This window comes from Lycorma delicatula, chromosome 10, assembly GCF_047948215.1.
Source record: "Lycorma delicatula isolate Av1 chromosome 10, ASM4794821v1, whole genome shotgun sequence".
NCBI classification, from domain to species: domain Eukaryota; kingdom Metazoa; phylum Arthropoda; class Insecta; order Hemiptera; family Fulgoridae; genus Lycorma; species Lycorma delicatula.
The window spans coordinates 75068988-75090333 of record NC_134464.1 but is presented as its reverse complement, the minus strand read 5'-3'; the positions used below and the strand labels follow the sequence as shown (position 1 = coordinate 75090333).

General features: G+C 31.5%; 1 protein-coding gene across 2 annotated transcripts in view; it reads right to left on the bottom strand.

Moving 5' to 3' along the window:
- Nucleotides 1-21346, bottom strand: part of Rh50 (Rhesus blood group-associated glycoprotein Rh50) — a 223932-nt gene that overhangs the window by 73077 nt on the left and 129509 nt on the right. The gene's annotated exons all lie outside the window — the stretch shown is intronic.

Below are 21346 nucleotides of genomic sequence, written 5' to 3'. Positions count from 1 at the left end.
GTCTTCAGAGCCCCATATTCGTGAATTGTGTCTGTTAACGCATCCATTCACATGGAATGTAGCTTCGTCTGTAAAAATTATATCATCTAAAAATGATTCGTTTTCACTTATTCTGTCCGACATTTCAACAGCGAAATTGTAACGTTTTACACCATCATCGGGATTCAATTCCTGCAGTATCTGGATTTTATAAGCGTGTAATTTCAGTTTTTTATGTAAAACTTAGTGAACTGTTGATTATGGAATACCTAATTCGACGCTTCGACGGGGGATGGACTTCCCAGGACTTCTAATTTTGTGTATAAATGTACCGTTTCGTCCGGTACACTTGGTCTGCCGGTTGATTTCTGTTTCTTAACCGATCCAGTTTCTTCGAATCGTTTGAACCAACGTGTTATGTTATTTTTGTGTGGTAGATCTCTTCCGAATTCACGTCGAAACGCACGTTGAACTAAAATTACGGATTTTAATTCAGCCATCAATAAAACACACTTTGCTTTGTCTTTATCCGAGAACATAGTAACTCACTAAACTCACCGCAACAACAATACAAGAACTGACGTTGTGGTTACAGCTGCGGATAAACAAACTTTTGGGTTGGAGGCTTTCAGGGATACCAATATAACATCTAGAAATTTCCCTACAATCTTCCTATGAATTACTGAAACTGCACCATTCTTTCATGATAACTCTGTATATTATATTATATACATAAAAATGTGAGCACATACATCAGACAAACATACAAAAACCAAAGCCAAGCATCATCCTTTTTTATATAGCGTGATATATATATATAGATTTGTTTTTATGTAGCCCCTGACATTCCCGGTAACCTAAGGATTCCAGGATTTCAACGCGAGGTCATACATCTAAATAGGTTCAACCGTTGAGCTGCTACGGTGGAAAAAACAAACATACATACATTCATACATCCTGAACATACTTTCATACACTCTTTTTTGGGCAATCGTGTAAAAAGTAAGAAGACCCGTTTCTATCCGAATCGAATGTGTAAAATTAAACAACCTTAAAAACAGTCCGTACAATTTATATTTCCAGTTCACCTCAACCTGATATACGGCCCTTGGATAAGATAAAATTTGTTATGAGGAAGGCAAATAAAATAGACAGCATGATTCATTAATTGATCAGAAATATATTCTCTGTCATAGATAAAAAGAATTAGAGGAGATTATAACATTTTGAAGTTTAATGATAGATCTCTTTTACAAAATGATTTTTAATAAATCAGATGTTTTTAGAAATTGTTAAACCTGTTAAGAATTAATCCTATATTGTTACGTAACAAGTAAGTTTCCTAAATATCTCATTCATTTTTATTACGGACATTTTAAAAACATTTTGCCTGTAATAAACTAATTTTGTACCCCATTTTCGGGTAATGTGTTACAAGCGATTTCTATGGTCTTTTTTATCTATAATGAACCAAATTTATTATAAATACTGTATTTATAAATTAATTTATGTACTTCTGTTTTTTAACAGGTTTAGTTTTATCTTTGGTGTTCTCGAGATTAAGATTATTGCCTTAGATATAACCTTGATAAAATTAAAGTTGTGATTTCTTAAAATATTTTTTTACAGTGTTGTATGAAGGGGGAAAAATTAACTATATTTTTATAATTTTATTCGAATTTTCATATTTAATATTTAAACTAAGGTTTTGTCATATTTGATAAAATTTTTTTCTCTATTATTTTTTTAATTGGTCACACTATTAAAACCGTTGAACTCAGCTGTATTCTTAATGATATCTATTCTTCTGCAACAAGCTTATATACAAAGTAGTATCCGAAAGAAAGAAAATTGTTTTATTTCCAGTTTTTTCGATAGACGTTTATAACAGTTCTTTTTTACTTCCTTGTACTTGTAATCGCGAAAAATTTCGGTTTTCAGATTTCAACGGAAATATCCATTTTGATCATCCCTGAAACCATTTTGACTAGTTTCGGCGTGACGTCTGAACGTACGTACGTACGTATATATCTCGCATAACTAAAAAAAATTAGTCGTAGAATGTTGAAATTTTGGATTTAGGACTGCTGTAACATTTAGTTGGGCCCCCTTTTGGTTGCAATCGACTGGACCAAAGGTTTCCATAAAAAGTCCGAAATCCAATTTTTTTGGATTTTGGACTTTTTCTTAACTGCAGAAATAAGCCCTCACTGAGAGCTTTGCAACGATGTATCATAAGTAGTACTTATTTTCATTGGTTCCAGAGTTATAGCCAAATAAAATTTTAATTAATGAAATATCTGAATCTTACAAGGGAAGGCACTCTGTTCGAATTAGACTTCATATCCTTCCTTTTTAGTTAATTTTTTTTAACTTTTTTAATTTAAATATATTGATTTAATAACTATTAACCCGTGATTGTAAAGAAAATTTTACAATTAAAAAAAAACCCGAAATTATTAGTGAAATAAAATTTTATTTACTTTTAAAAATGTGTATATGTAATTTAATAGGTATTATTACATATATGTATATATAAAAACTTCATTTCCTTTTTTTTTTTTTTTAATTTAAATATATTGATATATTAATACTTACACTGCCCAACAAAAACTTTTTTTGAATGTTCCTTCACTTCACGTTTCAAATCTTACTAATTTTGGGTTGAGAAAAACAAATATGACAAAGAAAATTTTTCATTAGGTCTAGTGTCTGTGATATTCGATAGGTGGAAGTATTTTATGTTAACGGTTTAAGAGAAAACGATATATTGTAATTACATGTACCAACAACATAAAAAGTCCATTTGACATTCTTTGAATGACAGTTACATTCTAAGCGTTCTTAATTGACGGAAGAATATCTGGCAGTTGGTTGGGTCTGAAGAGAATCATGTGGTGGCTTTATGGGATAGTTCTTTTTTGACTTTCCTCTTACTGTAAGTGAGTTTCGGAGCATTCCTACATACAGACCAACAGTAATCCGCAAGCATTGCTTCATTCCAACGGCCCTGATATTTTGTTCCATTACAGAAATATCTTGGTTGAATCTTTCTCTGTGCTCATCACTGATAACTCCACAACTAGGAGGAAAATTTTCTCCACTCACTCCAGGTGTGAGTGGAGAAAATGAATTTTAAGGGACATTTTGTGTCCGAGTTGATGGTATTTTTGCAGAAGTACTGTCACCAAGTGACCTTTAGTTTTCATCTCTTTTGTTGCCTAAAAATCCATGAATGGGAAGTCTTCCCAAGCTTCCTTTTCTTTTCCTTCCACAATTCGGTCAAACGCAGGATCCTTTAAAAGTTGTCGAATTTGTGGCCCAACAAAAATACCTTCCTTAACTTTTGCATCACTTAATGAAGGAAATTTGTCTCTTAAGTACTTAAAGGCCTGTCCTTCTCGGTTCATACTTTTGATAAAATGTTTCATTAATCTCAGCTTTATATTTAAGGGGTGGAAGAAGAACATCTTTTTAGGTCCATGAAAGGTTCGACAACGACATTTTTCTCGCTGAGGTTAAGATTTCTTGCAGGCTAGTCTGCTTGAATATAATGCGATTTCCTATCTCTATTATCCAACATACATAAAAAGTAGCAGTATTTAGTGTACCTCAGTTGCATTTCTAAGAGTACAACGATGACTTTTAGATCGCCACAGATTTTCCACTTGTGTTCAGCATTTTTGATTGAGTCTAGGAGGATTGCCATGTTTGTATAAGTTTTCTTCATGTAAAATGCATGACGAACAGGAATAGAAGGAAGACGGTTACCGTTGTGAAGTAATACAGCTTTCAAACTAAGCTTGAAAGAGTCTATGAATAGCCTTCAATCAGTTGGATCATGATTCAAATTCAAACATTTCATCAAGCCATTACGTCACAGCAAACAAGGTTATTCTTCTTCTCAAAAAAAAAAGAAGAAAGCTTACCTAGACGATCTCTGCACTGTGAGACCCTGACATCACGTTGGAGAAGATTCCATTGCTGTAGTCTTGACCCTAGATGTTCTGTCTTCTCCTTTGACAAATCAAGGTCTCGAATGAGATCATTCAATTCCGCTTGACTCAGTCTGTGCGGTTTATCATCTATTTCCTCAAAATCAGAGTCATGGAATGCGGAAGGCTGGTTGGGTTCTTCCTTTTCCACACTGTCCTCATTTTCTACTTCAAGCTCATAATTTTGGGGTGGAGTAGGAACTGGTAAACTATCTGAATGTGGAATAGGTCGAATAGCAGATGGAAGATTAGGGTATTGAATTGTTCTTCTTTTCTTCATTGACAATCCTGCCTTAGTAGGTGGAGTCAAGCAGAAATAGCAGTTATCTGTATGGTTTGTAGGCTTCCGCCAAACCATAGGCACAGCAAAAGCTATAGATCGTCTTTTATTTTTCAGCCATTCTCGTAGTATAACTGAACAAGAGTTGCAACATATACATAGAACCCATTACTTATTCTGGTTCCCTACCTTCATACCAAAATAATGCCGAAGGCAGTCTTCACAAAACCCACCGGGTCGGTCTAGTGGTGAACGCGTCTTCGCAAATCAGCTGATTTCGAAGTCGAGAGTGCCAACGTTCAAATTCTAGTGAAGGCTAGACTTTTATACGGATTTGAATACTAGATCTTGGATACCACTGTACTTTGGGGGTTGGGTTTCAATTAATCACACATCTCAGAAATGGTCGATCTAAGACTACACTTCACTTACACTCATACATATCATCCTTATTCATCCTCTGAAGTAATACCTGACAGTGATTGCTGGAGACTTAACAGAAAAAAGGCAATTTTCACACGAGATCATATTGCATTTCTGTGACGGTAAATGTTATTTCATCACAATGTAACAATAATTATTCAATGAATTTACGCATTTTCCGCATGGCCTTTTGATTTAGAAAATTTTTCACTTCAAAAGCACTCGAAAACCAGAAATTCTGCACTAATTACTTACCGAATGCATACTCTTTCGAACCTATTTCAATAATTTATTTGTTGTAGTGAATTCTTTCGATGTTAAGGCCTTTTTGAGTCTCTGTTGACTCAGCTATTGGTTTTATAAAATGCGACTGGAAGGGGGGCATTAAGCAGCTTACTTTCTTCCTTCAGTCATTTTGTCATTGTTTGTATCATTTTATCTATTTATGTATCATTGCTTCTATCATTTTAATATTTCTGCAAAATCCAAATTTTTCTCATAATATCTTTTATATATTTTTTAATAATATTATCTGAATTTTTGTCGTAACTGTAGATTACTTTTAATAATTTGAAAAAAGTGAACTGCAAGAAAATAAAATGTGTTCTGTTTATTTCATACGAATATAAAACTTCTTATTTTCAGGTAAAGAAATGTAAATTTTATGGTTCTTTATAATCTGAATTATTGTATTTGTTAGGTGATAATATTACGTTCTAAAAGTCGAGGTCTTTAGTATTTTTTTGTGTTCTGTTAAATATGCAAAATTAAAAATATACTGCTTATTTCAACAAAATTGTAGATAAAAATTAACTGTTTTTAGAAAGCGTAAATTTATTCTCTTGAACAGGATTTTCAACACAGGTTCAGTCTACTCGTAGTAATTATAATTTTCATGTAAAATTATCAGCCTCTATTATTTATCTGTCTTGATTATACAATCGGTATAATTGGGCCGGGGAATGTGGAGCTGTGTTATACTACAATTAACCAATCACGGACCACGGTTTCTCGTAGGAGTTATAGTTCTATACATAGATAATAACATTTCCTTATCTACTCCTCATTCCTTTCTCTTTATTAGGCTTTCTCTTTCTCTATCTCTCTCACTCCCACTTTACGCTATTATCTCTTTTATATAAACTTCTTCTAACATCAAACAACTTTTATAAGCATGTGTACTCCTGTTTGTAATATTGTTTAATAAGATTATGTTTGCTTTAACCGCTACATTATCTTTAAAAAATTATATATTTATGTTTTTTAAAAGTAGCATTTAAAAAATAAATATTTAATTCAAAAAGAGGTAGTTAAAGGTTATAATGAATACACATTAATTCAACTGGTTTTTTATTAGAAGAAAAAAAGAAAGGATTTCTATGGCAATTTACAGAAGAAAGTAAAATTATATAAAAAGTTAAGATTTATATATATATACAAATATAAAAAGAGCTCTTTAATAAATTATATTTTTTAGTATACTTTTATATTTGTTATTTACTTAACAGTGTTGTTGAATTATAAAATAACATAATGTTTAAAAAATCAGATGTAGAAAAAAATTAGAAGGATAAATATTTTATCTGTGTTAATGTGTGTGTGTTTGTTTGTCTGTCGGTACATTAAAGAGTTTGTTTGTCGTATTAAAATATTTACTATGTAAAAACAAGCTTAAAATTAAAAGCTAAATAAAACACAACTTTATAAACTCCCTTTTTAAATGACACTCCTTGTAATAAATGAAACTTTTTTTTAAAAGGTGGTTTATACACCTCGTTAAAACTGAAGATAATTCAATAATTGAAAAGATTCTTACTTCTGCTTGTAGTAATGTATGTTCATCTCCTGTTTATAATTTATGTAATAAAATACTATATTTAAAATTTAAAAAATGATTTTTTACAAAATATTTTCCGATAAAAATAAATATGTTAGGTTTTTGTCACCGATTTGACGTAATTCTTTCGTTTTTCAAAATATTACATCTCATGTTTCCATAATTATATTTTATGTACTCTAATCATTCTTTATAGGTTTTAATCGTCTGCATGTCCTTTTACGAGAATTAATAAGGACTCTTGTATATTTTAATATAAAACTTGTTTATAATTTTATTGAATATTTTGATTTTATTAAATTATGATTTTCCTTAATTTATCGAAGGTGTCGCTAGCGCCCGCTTTGGCAAGTATATCAACTTGGCAGAAAAGCGGCGACGCTACCTCTATAATCTTTCAGATAGGGCTTTTCTACATTTTCCGAACCTTAAAATTCATTTTATTAAATAATTAAGAAAGATGTGTTTATTAATGATTGCATTTAAGATTCCTGACTAAAACTGTAATCTTTTCTGCGTAAATAGTTTTTAGATTAGAATTCTTGTTTATTTATTTATTTTATTGTTTAACCTCCGGGTACACCGTTAGATGTTGCTTCAGAGGATGAGATGAATGATTTGTAGCGTGTGTGAAAGTGCTATGCCTGACCAGGATTCGAACCCGGGACCTCCGGATGAAAGGCTGAGACGCTAACACTCGCGCCACGGAGGCCGGTCTTGATTTTTTTATTGGAGCGCATCAAAGTATCACAATAACTACTCTAAAAATATTCAGACTTCCGATCGAGATCAGCTGATCCTAATCCGTCAAGAACGATTCAACCAATTTACATCAAATTTTAATATGCATATCTAAATTTCAATGAAACTGATGTAGTAGTTTGGAGATTTTTGAGCCTCAAAATTTTATACATTAGGCACATATATATACATCCCGTCAAGTATTTTTGATGATTTATTTAATATTTTAATATTTATATTGAACACTGTTCATGCATGCAACCACGCTTTTTCAAAACAGAAAAAGTTGTTTCCGAATTTATTTTCAAAATAAATTTCTTTTACAAAAAGGATTATTTATGAGCAAGTATGATTTTATGGCCTGCACTACTTTGTGGATTAAACTTTCATTCGATAATCTGCCTACTACATAAAGTTTCTTTTTCATTTCAATATAAGACACCGATCAAGTATGATCAAAGTCCTGGATGCTTTCGATTAAAATAAATCAAGTAACGATGTGGGTTACTTGGTCGATTCCATTTTAGGTAGATTTCATAAGAAAGTTACCTATTGTACCATGATTCGAATTCGTAAAATTTCGTCATATTTTCGCGTTTCACATCCCCCAGACCCCAAAACCACCGTCAGCTCAAAAGTTTATATATATATCGTATGTATATATATATATATATATATATATATATATGTCGTTTAAAGACATATATATATATATATATACATACATACGAGGTGTGTGAGAAAAGTAATGAGATTGGTAACACTGCGAGCGATCTGGTAAATCTGTGTCTACTGGTCTGTGCCAGACCGGTTTGTTCATCCCTTCCACATGGTCAGTACGAGTTTCAATTCCGTTCAGCCAACACATTATTTTTGACAGCGCCATCAGTGAAGTTGTGTTTTTGTTGTGTGTTACGAAAATGGAGCATCGGAATTTAGAACAACGTTGTGCAATCAAGTTTTTGTTAAACTTGGGGAATCCGCGAGTGTGACCTTTGAAAAGTTGAAAAAGGCCTATGGGGAACATTGCTTATCAAGAGCACTTGGAAGGCCGTGAACACGTCGAAGATCAACCTCGCTCAGGAAGACCTACAACTTCAAAATCTGACGAAAACGTTGAGCGTGTGAGGGTTCTTGTGAGATCAGACCGTCGTTTAACAAAAAAAGATGATAAGTGAACAGTTATCATCCTATTCACCGTACATCAAATTTTGACAGACAATTTGGACATGCGAAAGGTTTGTGACAATTTCATGACAATGCCCCGTGTCACACGGCCATTTCCGTCACGGAATATTTGACCTCAAAACGCATTCTTACGGCTCCTCAACCCCGCTATTCACCTGATTTGAGTCCTTGAGACTTTTTCCTTTTCCCGAAATTGAAACATGGATTATAAGGACGTCATTTTGGAACTCTGAAGAACATTCAAAAGACTGTGACCGACCAGTTAAAAGCCATACCAGTTGAAAGCCTTCCAGCGCTGCTACCAGGAGTGGGAACAACGACTCCGCCGGTGTATAGCTGCCCAAGGGAACTACTTTGAAGGGGATAATATTGTTGTTTGAAAAAAATAAAAACTTTGGTAAGTAAAAAATCAGTCTCATTACTTTTCTCACATACCTCGTATATTTCACTTTCTTGAGGACACGATAACTGCCGTAATTTTGTGCCAATCACTTTCAAATTGTTCCTTAAAAATAACTCGTCCCAAAATCTCGGTCGAGTTCATTAAAGACCAAAACCGGACCATGGGGGTGGAAATGCGGGTCTTTTCGAAAAAAACAAAATATCGCTATAACTTTCTTATTAAGTAAAATATCAAATTCGTTTAAAGTTTCTACGATTGTTTGGATAAGGGCCTAAAACTTATCTAAGTAAAGTTTTTTGATATCACCAACCATTGGCCCAGGGGCTGGAAAAAATTGACTTTTGAAGACAAAAAAAATCATACCTTCCTTAATAGGCACAGTATCAATCGGTTTAAAGTGATCGTTAGTTATCTAAATATTACCTAAAACTGTGGTTTGAAACAATTTTTGATATGACCAATCCTTACGCCAATGGATGACCAAAATGTTGCTGGAATTGTAAGAAGATGCGCTAAACATGTGAAATTTTTTTCATATGTAACCATTGTCGTATTGAGTAAATTTAAAGTTTTTCTTAATTTTAATGTGGAAATTTTTTTTATCCCCTATTTAGAACCGGGAAAATCTACCTCCGCCTTCCGGCGTGTCGAAAGGGATTTTTTTCTATAGTGATACCATTTTAATACGAGACATATTGTATTTATCCTTCAGCGTACTGCACAGGATGAATTCAGTAAAATACGGAAAACTATTAAGATTACTATTTAAAAATAAGTTGTGATACGTTTTCTTCATCACATCTCTCTCGTTGAGATCTAGTATATAAATAGTTTTCAAAAGCATTAGCTCAACATAAATATGTTTAGGCATACAGTTGTATGTATAAAAAATTTCTTACATTGAAATAAAAATAAAACTATATAGAAGGAAAATGATCAAATGAAAGTTTAAGCTTGACAGAATTTGTTTTGATTTCATTTTTTGCATAGAGTTGAAGATTGAAGTGTTCATAGAGTTCCATGGTGATAAAGTCATACTTGCTCCTAAATAATCTTTTTTTAAAAAAAAAATGATCACTAATTTCGATTTTATGATCTTTTCATCTCATTCTTTATCAATCATTTAATCTTTAAAAATCTATTCTTTTTCCTATTTTAAATATATTATTCATTATTGATTAAGTTTGAAACAAATAACTTTTCAAGAAGAATGTTGTCCTGTCTTATTTCAGTTTGCTTTTGATGTGTTAATTTTATCAAACATTCTTAAATATCTCACTACTAAATATATAAAAAGATGTCTTTTTCGTCTGTTCCTGAAATGTTTCTTTATTCACGAAACTGAATCAATCATTACAGAATTTTAACTGTAGCTTTCTTACGACCCCCGGAATGTTTGACGGAATTCAAACCTCTTTATTTTCACTGCTAAGTAAATCATAAAAAAGACATTAATAAATAACTTATTTTACTAAATTTAATGTCGTTTGACGTACATAATTTCGTTAAATTCTATTTTATCGAAAATATTTTAACTAAATTTAAAATAGTGTGAAGGTCCCGGGTTCGAATCCCGGTCAGACATGGCATCTTTTCATACGCTACTAATTTCCACCCGGCTGATGACAATAGCTGCTGATGCCCATTCTTTCACAACGAAAAAAGTTTAAAATAAATATACAGTATTTTTTCACCACGTTTTGATCTGTTTTGTTATTAATAAAAATCATATTTCTTACACTCTTTTCCATGTTTAGTTGACGGTATTTACATAATTTTTTCCCAAAATTAAATTTTTTACAAATTTTATTTATTTACTCGTAATTTAACGAAGTTACATCAAACACAAAAAAATTGTGTTTTTTTATTTAAGAAGTGAAAATAACTTCGTATAAATATGGAGATTCTTCGTTTTTCAGCTATAACTTACAAAATATTTTGTCCTGATTTCTGTTCCAGAAGTAAAATGAAGTTATACTGACATCTTTAAAACTTTAATTAAATAATAAATTTGACGGTATAATATGTTTTTTGATCTGAAAAACTGAATAAAACAGATTCCAGAACTGCAAGTCTAGTAATTTTTGAAAAAAAAGTTTGTAAAAGATAACAATTTGTATCTTAAAATACAATTTTTTAAGTTTGACGTAATAACTTCGTGAAATTGGTATTAATAAATAAAATGTTTAGAGAATTTAATTCTGGAGAAATGATGTAAATTACTTTTAACTAAACCTGAAGAGCAGTTTAAGAAATATGATTTTTTTAAAAACAAAAAGACGGAAACGTGGAAAAAAATACTGTTTTAATTTTAAACCAAAATAAGAATAATTGTACTTAACATTTTATACGAGCGAAATCAAGTTAGGAAAAAAGTAGCCAATAGGGTATTTTTAGTGATTTTTTTCCAGTTTTTTGGATTGAAATTTCAGTAATGAAAACCTTTCACTTGTGTGCAAGGTAAAAATATTTATATATGTAAAACCCGCAGGGTTAGTCTAGTGGTTAAATTAGTCTAGTGGTTATCAGTCTAATGGTCTAAATAGTCTAGTGGTTATCGCAAAATCAGCTGATTTTCAAAGTCGAGTCATTGTAAAGGTAGTTGCTTTTATATGGATTTGAATACTAGACTGTGGATATCTGTGTTCTTTGGTAGTTGGGTTTCAATTAATCACACGTCTCATGAGTGGTAGGCCTGAGTCTGTTGAGACTACACATTAATCGGGACATTTACACTTACATATCAGTTTGCGAACAGATGCCATGGCATCTCTGCAGCGTATTGTTGACATAATGTCACTGTGCTATTACTATTTAACCCGGTATTACATAATAAATAAATTATATATGTAATGATGTCTGTGAGTCTGTTACTCTTTTATGCAAAAACTACTCAACCATATGAGCTGATATTTTGCACGAACTTAGTTATTATACCTGGAAAGAACATAGGACTATTGTCGTTACAAAATGTTTCATCGTTTCAAAATGGTAACCGTTAAAATTAATGGCTTGCGGTAATAAGCGGATTATGTTCCTTCTTCTTTCTTTTTCCTGTTTAGCCCCCTGTAAACTTACCTTTCAGAGGATGAATTAAGGTGATATGTATGACTGTAAATGAAGTGTAGTCTAGTACAGTCTCAGTTCGACCATTCCTGAGATGTGTGGTTAATTGAAACCCATTCACCAAAGAACACCGGTATCCACGATCTAGTATTCAAATCCGTGTAAAAATAACTGACTTTACTAGGTCTTGAACGCTGGAACGCTCGACTTCCAAATCAGCCAGCTGTTTTGGGAAGACGCGTTCACCGCTAGCCCAACCCGGTGGGTGGATTATGTTCCTTATACCTCCGGATCCACCGTTAGGCATTCTTCAGTGGATGAAGATGAATGATTTGTAGCGTGTGTGAAAGTGCCATGCCTGACCGGGGTTCGAACCCGGGACCTCCGCATGAAAGGCCGAGACGCTACCACTCGCGCCACGGAGGCCGGCGGATTATGTTCTTTGCCGATATTTAACTTTACTACGATCAAACCGGTGGTCAAATCGAATTCGGAAACCACTTGCAGTATTTGAAATTAAATCTACAAATTTCGTTTTAATTTTATATCTCTTTCGGTTAACGAGAAAACTACCTTTAAAGATCACGATAGTGTATGACGTACATTCCTTTATATTTGCCCTTAACTTTCAAGCTCCTCTAATTTTCCACTTAAAGTTAAATTTTCGATGACAATAAAGGAGTCAAAATGGCGAATGTTTCAAGCGGTTGATCTCAACTTGGAAAGTCAATGCTTCTCACACGGTCAACAGTATGTAGCTCCAGAGTCTACTATGGAAACAATTTGTATATATTCGTATACACTTCAGAAAGAAAAGCTGTAAATATTGTATAAAAGTCCAGTTTCTAGATTATGTCTTTCAAAAACTGTTTCACAACACAAAGAAATAAAAAGAAAAATGAGAAACGAGTTACGGTCACCTCCTCGTGGCGTTTGTCGGCTAAGTACTGTGGAAAATTCTTTTTTACCTGTACGAAGAATGAGTAACCTTATAACTACTGTTATTAAGATGGGGACCTACTACTCCGAAACTCGCATGCTTCTAATTTCTCAAAGTTTCGAGTCCTCTGCTGACAAAACTGTTGCTTTGAAGAAATTATAAATTGAAAAGGCTTTAATTGTTATTTATCAATATTATTCTCGTAAAAATGAGGATAATGAACATAGTTGGGGGTCTAGGGGGCGGAGTCCTCTGACCGGCTAGTTGAAAATATTAAGGCTATCCTTAAAAGTGATTGATGACTAATCAATCTTTATGATTTTATGTTACAACATACAAGTAATTAGTATTACTAGTATTATTATAACATTTTCACTTTTTTACTTTATTATTATTATTAATATTCAAACCCATCGGACTAGATATAAAATATTATTTAAACGGTTCAAGTATAAATTTAAAAAAAGTATTCAGTTGTTATTAATATTATTAATAATGTATTTAACCATCCATTAAATTTTATGTATGATGTTTATTTTATTACCTGTATACTGTTAATGAAGCCTGCACCTTCATAAATCTATATATTAATATTATATTATATACTATGTTAATTAAAATGTATTGTACAAAGAGTTAGTGCCAATAGCAATATATTCTAAATGTATAAATTCTGATCTCATATCTGGTACTAAATTGTAATTCTGTTTTAGTACGGTATACTAAAACATTGCCAACATAATAAACACATTAAGTACAAAGACACACGTTCAAACAGCCTCAAATATCAAATTTTATTCATATATTCATAGAAAATTATTGTTAATGAAACAGACCCACAAAAGAGCAAAATATAACCGATATCGGGTCATAGCACAGTTTGCTTGTCCATTAGTTGAACTAATTAAGTTGACAGCGGCTAGAAACTATTACGATACAGTCTGTATAAACATATTACACAATATATTATTCATGAAATATAATTAATATGAATATGATAATAGTTATGTAGCAAGCTCTCTCTCTCTCTTTCTGTGTATATATATATATATATATATATATATGTGTCTTTCCACACACATATATGTATATAAAAGGAAGTATCACGAAGTTCTGCAGGGACTTTCATAAGTTACTCATGAAAATAATGAAAAAAGTTCAAGAAACGTAAGTCCTAAAATGCTTCGTTTGCGAGTTACGGCTAGTGAAAGATTTCGCTCTGTTTTCAGTTACCCCGGTGAAACGAGGTCGTACCGAAATATTTAGGATGTTAATTAGGGAGCAGAATTTGTAATTTTTTCTGAAAAATCGACTAAAATAAGTCTCAGAATCGTGTCTACGGTAGTTTTTGAGAAATTTGGGGTGAAAACCAACGAATTGGGGTTAAAAAACCCTGTTTTTTTACGTTTGATGTACAAAAATATTGTTAAATGGGTAATAAACGCATAAAAATTAAAAAAAAACTTTTAGAGAATTTAATTATGAACAAAATGGTGTAAGATAAGTTGAATAAAACAAAGAAAATTTAAAACCTTCGCTAACGACAGCACAGTTCACAGTACCCAATATACTTAATATATCTTACAGAATGATTTAAACACTAATGCAGTATTGTGCTTTGTTGATAAGCTGTTGTATTTTATTGCAATTTGAAAAAATAATTTTTCAAATAATTTGTTGTATTTCTGTCATTATTAAAAAAAATTATCTAAGTAATTTTTATTTATTTGTTTTAATTTTAAAATTTTTATGCAATTTCTAGTTTTTATTAAAATTTTGTATCAGAAATTTTCAACCATGAATTTTGTTTTTGAAGTCTGTTAAAATTAAAACAAATTTATTCATATATTATAGTTTTTGCTTTAATTGATTATGAAAGTTAGTGACCAAATGACAATGCTTTAAGCCATTAAAAAAATTAGTTTTTTGGTTGAAAACTGCTTCATTCTGTGAAGCTATGTTTATAGAAAATTTTAAGTCAATAGTTTTCTTTAAAAAAAGTAAATTATTTCAATAAGTAAAATTAAAACAATAATTTTGTTCAATGAGTAGAAAGAAATCGAAGTAAACGAAAGTACTCGTATCTTTGATTGATTAATTCGTCTATTAAAACAAATTTATAAAAGTAATGTTTGCTAATGAAATAATAATAATAAAATACATTTTTGTAATAAAACTATGTTATTAGAGTATAGACTGTAATCAGTGTTCAGAGATTCATCCAGTCTACCGAAACACTGTCACACCCATCCCCGCGATACCAGGACACGTCATGTGAATCAGCGCAAACTTCATACTTATTTTTTTATTCTAAGAAGGCTACATACAACAGGGTGGAGCAGAGGAAACGCATGATTTTTAAACCGCTACTATTCAGCAGCGAGTGGGGGGTATTGAGTTTCGGCGACCTCTGGCAGACAGCTTACGACTACGCAGTTTCAATTGCTATGGAACGTAGAACGTTATGTATTTACAGTTGAGCAGATTATTTCAGAAGCAATGATTCTGTGGTCACGGTTCAACGTCTTTTCCGACGAAATTTTACTATAACGTCGATTTACCTCGACGTTATATTAACGAAACACCATTCCAGATCGAAACACCATATTCCGATGGGTTGAGGCATTTTGAAGTACTGGATCTGTGATTAAGAAAAAACCATCTGGCCTTCCCCGTTCAGTCCAAACTTCGGAAAACAGAGTGAGAAGGGCAGTTCTTGCCCTTCTCACCCAAAACGATCCGCTAGGCAACAGGTTGTAGCGCTGGGTATGTCACGTCGTTCGGTTCACCGCATCTTACACGGTGATCTCAAATTTCACCCGTACAAAATAATGATCGACCAGCAGCTAACTTTTTTTCTTCTGTTTAGCCTTCGGGAATCACCGTCAGGTATTACTTCAAGGATGAATCATATCATCCTCATTCATTCAGAGAATGAGTGAGGATGATATGTATGAGTGTAAATGAAGTGTAGATCTTGTACAGTCTCAAGTCGAACATTTCTGAGATGTGTGGTTAATTGAAACCCAACCATCAAAGAACACTGGTATCTACGATTTAATAAACACATTTACTAGGATTTGAACGTTGGAACTCTCGAATTCGAAATCAGCTGATTTGTGAAGACGCGTTCAGCACTGGACCAACCTGGTGGATTGTCCAGCAGCTAACTAAAAGGGATTTGGGCAACGCATAAAATTTTTGGCATAATGAACGCCATTCTTATGGAAGCTGCAAATATCCTAATAATAATGAGTGACGAAGCCCGTTTCCATTTGGATGGCTATGTTAATGTACAGAACTATTAGTACTGGGCCTCGGAGAACCCACTTGAACTACACCAAAAACCTCTCCACAGCTCAATAGTAACAGTGTGGTGCGGCGTCTCCAAGATAGATCCTTACTTTTTTGAAGATGGGAGAACCGCAGTTATAGTGACGTCAACGCGCTACATCGATATGTTAAACAACTTCCTGCGTCCAGAACTGGAAAGGCATCGAGTGAACATGAGAGAGATATGGTTACAACAGGATGGTGTCACAGCTCACAGAATGAGAGCATGGGTTGAAGTGGTTCGACAAATGTTTCCTGGACATGTCATTTCACGATTCGGCGATGTTTCTTGGCCCTCACGCTATCCCGATCTATTGATTTGTGACCTTTTTTGTGGAGCTACCTGAAATCAGTAGTGTACATGAAAAAGCAACACACAATAGAAGACCTGAAATTTTCCATTTGTCAAGAAATTGCAGCTGTGTCGAATGAAGCGTTGGAGAAAGCCGTGCAGAGCTTTGAGGAGAGGCTTCGAATTTGCGTCCGACAAGAAGGACGTCATCTTACTGACATTACTTTCCGAACCTAATTAAGGTAATTGATTTCAAAATTGTAATAAAAATATTATTATTTAATTGTAAAATTTTTTTTCTATAATTAAAACAACCGTAGTTATTAAGTAGTGAAAAACATGCATTTCTTCTGCTCCACCCTTTATTAAATCATAGCAACCATTGTAATCATGACAGCCGTACTTTTGAAGATCAAAATTAGGGTTAACCGAGAATAAAGATAGAGAAGCAAATATCAACCACCAAAAGCTTCTGATGTTTTACTGAAAATTTTATCGTATGAATAAGAACCAAATACAGAGTAGTGTATGAGAAATAATATCCAGACTCATAAGAAAAGACGAAAATTATATAATATTTACCGATAACGTTAGTGATTTTGTAGAATATTTTGTATATTCTACAAAATCTTCTGAATAAATCTTTGTGGAACCACAGAAACTTATCGTGTGGTTTTATGAAGGTCTGTTATTAACGATCAAGAACGGGGAAAATAAATTTTAATAAAAATTAAAAAGAAGAATTTTTAAAATTATCTTTCTCATAAAAAACATTTTTTCATAAAAGTTTTTAATGAAATATTTTGAGAAGGAAAATTTCAATTTTCTCCAATAAAAACAACTGGTGCGTTGGTTTGTTCGTTGTATGTGCTCACATTTTTATTGTGCTGTCATTTGCGCAGAGGAGACTACGAAACACGGCCGGCGGCTGCAACCAGCCATTGTTGAGCGGGGAAAATCCCGCTGACTGACCGGTTAGTATAAAAACTTCTATTAATTCGTCTTTTTTATATTTAGTTTTTAAATATTAGAGCCTACATTTTTTCTTTACTTAACAATGCATTTTCAAATTCCTGGATTACCTTTATCACCCAATAATCTTTTTAATACTCCAACACTCACGGTTCCGAGAGAGATTAAACTGTTGAGATTGTACTCTTCAAAAATATTAAAAATATGATATATTTTCAAAATTAATAAAAGTATTATTAATGAATGTAATAAATTTCAGAACAAAGAAATTTAATTGACGCAAATGTATTAATATGAATGAGAAAAGAGTTATAAAATAAATTCAAATTATATGAAATTAAATTGATAAAAATGGTTTTAAAATGTTGTATTCAAATGAAAAAAAAAAAAAAATTAAAATGTTGCAGGATACTAATCGGGAATATCGATAAATATCGATATCGTATAATATTAAACGAGTATATATAAACAAAAAAAATAATAAACAAAAAAAAAAATTAAAAAAGCAATTATCCACGAAAAATACATTTTCCAATAAACATCATTCATATCTAACATAAAACAACAATTTAAACGTTACAATAATGTATTTTTGATTGAATAAAAGCAATTTAAGTTTTCATTTCAACATAGAAAACTCATGATCGATTTATACAGGTGGCCATTTATTATAAAAATTATTTTATTTATTTTTTTTACGAAAAGCGGGCATCAACAGGTGTGGGTTGGTCAATAGCCCAGCGGAAATTGGTAGCGTATGAAAAGATGTCATCTCTGACCGGGATTCGAACGCGGGACCTCCGCACGAAATGTCGAAATACTACCTACTCAGACATGGGAATTGAGTAAATGACCTTAAAATTAGGAATTTTAAAAATATATAAAAAACTTTTCTTATAAATTTAAGTAACCTAAACAAAAAAAAAAAAAAAATATAAGACAAAAATATCATTATCGATGATAAAAGCAACAGAAGATACCAACCAAGTCATCTTAACTCGGCTAAGCACTGGACACACCAGGCTTACCCACGCTCACCTACTTGGCTCTCCGCAGAACTTCTGTGAGGCTTGCAAGGTCAAATGGTCCGTGTACCACCTGCTCTTTGATTACCCAATCTTTGGAACCATCCGATAAAACTTAGACCTGAGTTCTGGTATGAAATTTTTATTAAACCAGAACGAAGGTATAAAATGTCGTTGCGGTTCCTTTCCTACAGTGGAATGAAAAACACGATTTAGTGATTTTTGTCCGATTTATGCGTTTTATTTTGTATTTATTGTTGTCACTTGTCTATGTTTATTATTTATTTTTCCTGTTTTTTATTGTTTATTTTTGTTCTTTATATAATACTACATGATAGTGTTAATGTAGTTGCTAATGACTATAATTGTTGCTGCGACTGTAAATAAAAGCATTAAAAAAAAAGAAATAAAAGATGTTTGAGGTAAAAAAAATGAACTCGGATTGTCTTCCATATTGCTTTGATGACAAAAACACTATTTAGGAGAATTAGAATTATATATAAAAGTATGAAAATACGCTGTTTTTGGTTATTCTCAGATGTATTTAATTAAAATAGTAAAAATGGTAAACTTTTCATAGGAAAAATGGTTTATTATGATTTTCAAAAGGCAAATCATAATACGGTTAAGACTGATAACAGAAATTATTAATTGTTTTTTATAGTGTTTCAATTTCTTAATGATATTTAAACTTCATAGTTGTATATACATAAGCCCACTGCCCTGGTCTATTGGTTAACTCGTTGACGTAAAATCACTTGTTTAACATTTTCAAAATCGAAGGTTCTGAGGTTCAAATCCTAGAAAGAATAAGTTGATTTTATAGGGATTTGAGTACTAGACAGTATATACCGGTGTACTTTGGTTGGGGTTCAATTAACTACACGTTTCAGGAATGGTCGGCCTGAGTCTATACAAGACTAAATCTCATTTACATTTCATACATATCATCATCTCATTGGGCCATGGGAGAGTTGCTTATTGTTCATTAATTGAACAGAATGGAATGTACACATTAGGTATAAAAATATGTACATATTTAAAACTAATACTTCTACCTTTTGAGTCATTTAAAAAATATTGTTTTTTCTACTCCAGTCCTCAGTATCGAAGACCTAAATCTGAGGATCCAGAATGGGTTTAATCAAATAAGAAATACCCAAAGAATTTTTTAGAAAGTAAGACCGACTCTTTCAGAAAAGAAGAGACTTGTGTAATATCTAATGGTGTTACGTTGAACATCTTCTTTGAATGACTTTTAAAACAAAATAATTACTGGTATTTTTAAAATAAATGTTAATTCTCTTAAAATTGTATTAATTATTGTTTTGGAAATAAAATTGTTGAATTATCGCAGGTAATTATTTTTTTATTAATTTCATATTGAGAGAATTATTACGTAATTTTAAATTAATTAAAGAGTTAATTAATTTGAATTATTATTAATATTAGTGAATTAATTAATAGTACAATAAATCAAGTATCTGATTTAATAGAAGAGGAGATGAAATCTGACAGAAAATTATATCATACATTTTATGACAAAAGTTTGTTATCTGTCACCTATTTTCAAAACTATGGTGTAATTTTGTTCACAATAAAATGCTTAAAACTTTAAAAAAATGTAATAAGATAAAACCAAGGACTACCGAGATATATAAAGGATTGAAAAATTGACTTGGCCGTTATTATAAAATTTGTGAACTTTTTTTATTAGACAAAGTTGGGGTAAATGTGTGTATCGAATATTAATGTGATCTTTAGATATAGATTTTTTCATCAATAAAGACAAAATTGCGAACTGAAAGAAAACAAAGGGAAGATCGGCACTTTTTTATTCGTTTTGACACGTAGAATACGTAAACTTAAAGCCTCCCCATAATTGTAGGTGGGATTCCAACCGGGGACCTTCACACTAACTTATTTAAAACTAATCTTAGTTAACTTATTTTCAATAAAATAGGATTTAATTAAATTATCTACGTCAAATATTAAAAATTTAGCTTAGATACATCATTTATTATAAATTCCTCAAAAATTATTCTTCAAAATTAAATAAAGAGTTCTGGGATCTCTTTTATTCAACTTTTCAGGTTATATATATAATATAAATTTTTGGAACTTTAATTAAAAGGTAACATGGTTTTTGATTTGAGATGTTAAATAAAACAGATCCCAGAACTGTAAAGTAATTTTTGAGAAAAATGTTTTGTAAAATTTAAAAATTTGGGTCCCATAATCGATTTCTTAATGCTTGATGTACAATATCTTCCTTAAATTGCCAACAAATAAATAAAATTTGTCGAGAATTTAATTGTGAAAAAAAATTTTATGTGACGTTATCTAAACATTAAGAACAGTCTAAAATATGTTAGTTTTATTAAAAATCAAAACGGACTGAAAATAGTCAAAAATATTATTTTTATAATTGAATAAGAGGAAAGATTTACTTTTTATTCCAAAGAAATTTCTTGTATTTTTAAAATGTAACGGGAAAAAATTTACTATTTAAAAAATCTAATTAATATACTTGGAACAGAATGGCAGAACATGGTAATTCTTTAATATTATTAAACATTAAACATATTACTTTAAAATTTATTTTATTTGGTATAATTATTATTTTTTTCTTTTGGTTTCTCTATACAATTAAGCGATGTTTAGTTTGAGGTATTCTTGTTTTATGAAAAGTCTAGTTAAAATCCCATATTTTTAAGTTGTATACTTCAAAACATACCAGCATTTAAGTGACACGAAATGTATTTTTAACGTAATAAACATTTACAATCTAATTTGGTAACTTTTTTAAATCTTTTATAAATTTATTTAAATGTAATGTCATTTTTTCGGGTTATTCCATTTGACGTATAAA